General features: G+C 42.7%; 1 pseudogene; it reads right to left on the bottom strand.

Moving 5' to 3' along the window:
- Positions 1-1,083: 1,083 nt before the first annotated feature.
- On the bottom strand, positions 1,084-3,049 carry LOC109674075 (small ribosomal subunit protein uS2B-like; annotated as a pseudogene).
- Between the last annotated feature and the right edge of the window lie 1,798 nt (positions 3,050-4,847).

The raw sequence follows: 4,847 nt of genomic DNA, 5'->3' as shown, positions 1-4,847 counted from the left end.
TGCAGATGCCCTGGAATCAAGAAAGGACAAGAATGATAAATAACATCTTTATGACAAGGGACTAAAACCACCCCCAAAAACAGACTCTGCTCAGAATGGAGCACCTGCCAGATAAACTCTCCAGAACCTCTCCCAAAAACCAGAACTGAGATAGTGACCAACCCAATCTCACCCGTGGCTGGGACTGTTTTAAGTATACATAACTTTGTCCCCTGGCCCTAGTTCTTTTGTCTACTTAAATCTATAGCCAATATCTGTACTGGAAGATCACGTGGTTTTCCTTCTCATGCTAATAACCATAACCATTGGCCATTTGTATTTAACTACATGTCTCACTTTATCTCCCAAAGGCTACATTCACTTATACAGGATGCCACTCAAAACCATGCTGCTTCTATAGGAAAAATGCTGCTTTTATGACAACCAGTCCAAGATCATTCCTGATGCTGCTAAGAGACTTCAGGAATATGCTGCCAATCTCCCACAATGAACAACGGACAGCTGGGATAAGTGCTCTTCCTGGTTTAAGTGGATGTCATGGATCTTCCCTCTGCTGGGACCCCTTATTTTTTCCCATTCATCCTTGCCTTCTTCGAACACTTTCTCACTTTGTTTCCCAGAGGCTCCAGGCTTTTGTCTAGGATACTGTTCTTAAACAGATCAACTCAGTTCTGGAAGGACCACATCTACCCTCAAGGAAATGACAAGCCACCACCTTGCCAGGGGTCTGGAGCTGAGCAACTTATGTACCTAGTTATCACTTATCTCCTCTAGTTTCCCCTAGCGATAGTTGACTCCACTTGGAAGACTTTCCCCCCCCAGCAGGATTCCCCTCCAGACTGCTCCCCTATATGTACTCCAAGTCTGTAAGTGACTGGGGGTTGCAGTTCTCTTGCTAGGGTCCCCATCTGCAGGGCTCCTTCCTCAACAATAAACCCTGTGCTGGCCTTTGAGCCACCTCTCTGCCTCTTCTAAGCCCCTTTCTTTTTTCCTTTCTTTGGTCCTTCCTTCTTTCCTTTCAACTGCTGTTTATTCTCCATCAACCTTCTTGCCATTTTGCTGAAGAGTCTGCAGACAAACAGCTTAAGACCATTCACTGGTTGTTCCTACCCATTCAGTGACCTAAGCAGAGGGAGCTGCAGTCTTCAGTGGCAGGTTGGGCATTCTGGTTTTCAGAAGGGAACTGCTGGATAGGCACAGAGCACACCTGTGCACCTTCAGACCAATCTGTAACCTCAGGCTAAGTAGCTGTGAACTCTTGACTGGTGCAGTCCATTCACCCTGAAATTCATCCTTGGTCACAGCCCTTTCACCTACAGCCCATTCTTTTCAATCTTTTCAAAATCTCTGTTAGACACAGAGATTGGGCACAAACTCCCTTGAATATTCATCACACATGCACCAAATTTCCCCGGCCAGCATCCACTACATCAGACCCACTGAGTGACCGGCCTTCTGGTTACATGGAATGGCAACATTCCCATAGTGCAGAGGGGAATCTGTGTTACACAGAGCAATGGTAGGCAGGTCTATGCAAGATGCCTCTTTGAGAGGCTGGTACTCAGCCCTAGGATCTGTCATCACCAGAAGTCACAGCTCCCAGAAGGCCTCCTCAACAGGGTTAGTGAAGGATCCAGGACAGAAAAGTCCAGCAATCAGAGTGACTTCAGTGGCAGTGGAGAGTTCAGCACAGCCTGCTGGCCAGGATTCCTGGAGAATATGACGCTGACCTCAGCAGGGTTTTCACTGCCAATACTGTCAGATCTATGATGGAGATACCATCACTTTTTTCTTTTGTAAGTAATCCGTTCCATCTGGAAGTCAACGTTGGTGCCACCTAAGTGGGTTCCTGCTGTAAGGAATTTGAGGACATCCTCTTTTATTTGCTGGACATTGTGTTGCAGTTTTTCTTTAAGTTACAACAGGAATCAAGAACAACACTGTATGGACTGCTCTCTAGGTAGCGCACAAAGGCAGGCAAGCTACTTTTTCTTTTTTAACCTTTAAGTAAATGGATGTTTGTTGTTTAAGCCACCCAGTCTATGGTGTTTGTTATAACAACCTGAGTTAACAAAGACAATTTTCTGTTAGCTGAAATAAATTCAGTGTTTAATACAACACATACTTATTCTCTTTTGTTGTGGAGGTCAGAAGTTTGCAATCAGTTTCAGTGGAGGAAACAAGATGTCAAACAATGTTAAACACCCGCCAGAAGCTCTAAGGGAGAATCGGCTTCTTCACCCTTTCCTGATTCTACTGGGCATCCATTGGCTCATAGCCCCTCCCTCCATTTTCATAGCCCCTCCCCCATTTTCATAGCCACCAGTGTAGCATCTTGATTCAGGGTCACATTGCCTTCTTTTTCGTGTAGTAAAATCCCCTTCTTCCTCTGAGGACCACAGTGGCTGGGTCTCGGCTTGCCAAGGTAACCTCCTATGGGAAGTGCAGTCGGGGACCCGCAGCATTCTGCTGTTGGGATCTGGGCGCCAAGAAAAACGCGGGCTTGGGGTTGGTGCCCCCTCCTTCCTCCCTCCCCCCCATGCTCAGGCCCTGCACCTGTCAGGCCAGCTCTCAGCATGCACCGAGGCGATGCCAGCGTCGCCTCTGCAGCCGCAGCTCCTTTGATGCAGAGGCGGGGAACTCTGTTTTCTTTGCACCCCTGGCCTGGGTGTTCACAGGGCTCTTAGGAACAAGAGCGGCCTGGGTTTACCAGGTTGCACAGATCTGAGAACCGGGCGGGGGGGAGGTGGGGACGGGTCTCTAAGCTGGGGCTGTAGCTGTCCTCCAGGGTCCAGGCCTAGGGCCTAGGAAACAAGTGCGGCCCCTCCCCCATCCCCTGCATCCAGAACCAGAGCACGGCAGCCGGGGTAGGGGTGGCAGGACTGGAGACCCAGGACAGTGCGGCTGACGGGACCAGTGAAGCAGCGACCAGCAGCAGCAGCTCAGGCTGCTCTGGAGCCGGGAGGTGGAATTTGCTGATGGGGCAGCTGAGCTGCAAGGCTATTAGAATCTGCGCCATTTCTGCTGGTGTCACCTGTGCCACGGCCATTAGGTGCCCCTCACCCATTCAGAGGACCAGACTCCAGACCCCAGCACAGTTGGAAAAATTTAAAGAATTTATTGCTTGCTTATTCATGAATGTCACATTCATTCATTACCAATTTGTTTTTAGAAGTACTCATTTCCTTTCATGTTTAAAAGCTATTTGTGTCTTATATTCTCAGGAGAGTGAGGCTACCCTATTTAACTCTTTTAGGCATAAATCTTTAATCATAAATTAAACATTATAATATTTTTATAAAAATCAGTTATTTGGCTGCATTAAATATTTGTATTCAGGTAAGGAACCCCCCCCCCAATAGTTTTTTTTTAATTTAGAACATTCTGGAATGAATTTAGTTTTATTACTAATTGATTATAGGCAATTAAATAATCTTTTAGAATATTATTTCAAATATCCATTGTGTAAAAGAATTAGATTATATATCATTCCTTTACTTTTTTCAATTTGTTAGTTTTGATTTGCACATTGAATTAGGCTTTTTTTTGTTGCTTTGCTAAACAAAAAATTATTCATGTCACCTGCTAAATACCATCATGTGGATTTTTTTCCCTTGAGGCTATTACAATGGGGGTTTTGTGGTTAAGGACAGAGATAGGGCTCAATTGCTAATACAACATGGAGAAGTGAAGATTTATAACCAAGGATTGGGGGTGGGGGAACTTTGAAGATGACAAATTGCTAAGAAATAGGGAAATTCTTGGCTACCATGACCTATCAGGATTTTTGCTGAAGACAGGCCAGGGTGATAAGAAATCCAGGTTGAGACAAGATGAATTTGATCACAAAACCTAATAGGGTCAGAACAAGAATAGGAGCACTAAAATGATTCTGTAGGGTTTTTGATAAAACCAGAATAAGCAGGCAGTGACAAAACCCAATGCTAATACTTTTAGTACTTAGAGGAGCCTGCCTAGAATTAGGTCAAAGAGAAAGACTTTCTCACTTTTCATATAGGTAAGTAATTAATTGGATTTCATATAGTGGCAGCAATCTTTACATTTCTTTGGAAAATAAATCCATATCAGAAATGTGAATGGATTGTATAAATTGGATTTGAGCTGTAATTCCAAAAGACACAATCTCTTAGGTCACAATCTCAAATATTGATATCCTAAAACACCAAAATCTCTTTAAACCTGAAAAATCCTAATATTTTCAAAATCCTGAACATATATTTCTGTAGAAAATAATTTTATGTCTTTAAAGTGTTTATTTCCATCTTCTAAGGGAATTTATTTGAAAAATATGAAAACACTACAGACCATTTACACAATAAAATCAGCAATAATATCTATCTATCTATAGTTATCTTTCACAAGCATAAATATTTCAGTACACTAAGACCAGTTGCATGGACATAAGTTAAAAACAGATGAACCATATTAATAAATAGGTGAAAACTTACATATGTGCAAGTGCATATAACTGTAGTTAATAAGTTTGTGTACTTTATATCTGCAATAATCTGAAATGCTGTGATGGAAAACCAGTCTTAACAAAATGGATCAATAATTAGGATGGGTCATTACCCCACAGGGTGTCTCCCAAAGAGCCGCAATCTCCAGCAATTTTATCCTTCACAAATGCAGAAAAGGATGTCTCTTCATTTACTGAGGAAGTGTCAACATTTTCACACAATGCTTTTTTACACAATGAATTTGGCAAAATACTTAAACACAAACTCATTATTGTGATAATGCACTTTTGTGGAGTCAAATTTGCAAAAAAAAATACACAAAACAAATTAGAATTCTAAAAGCGTTTACCAGATTTATACATCCAG

This window comes from Castor canadensis, chromosome 8 (assembly GCF_047511655.1).
Source record: "Castor canadensis chromosome 8, mCasCan1.hap1v2, whole genome shotgun sequence".
Lineage (NCBI taxonomy): Eukaryota > Metazoa > Chordata > Mammalia > Rodentia > Castoridae > Castor > Castor canadensis.
This window is presented reverse-complemented; position numbering and strand designations above follow the sequence as displayed.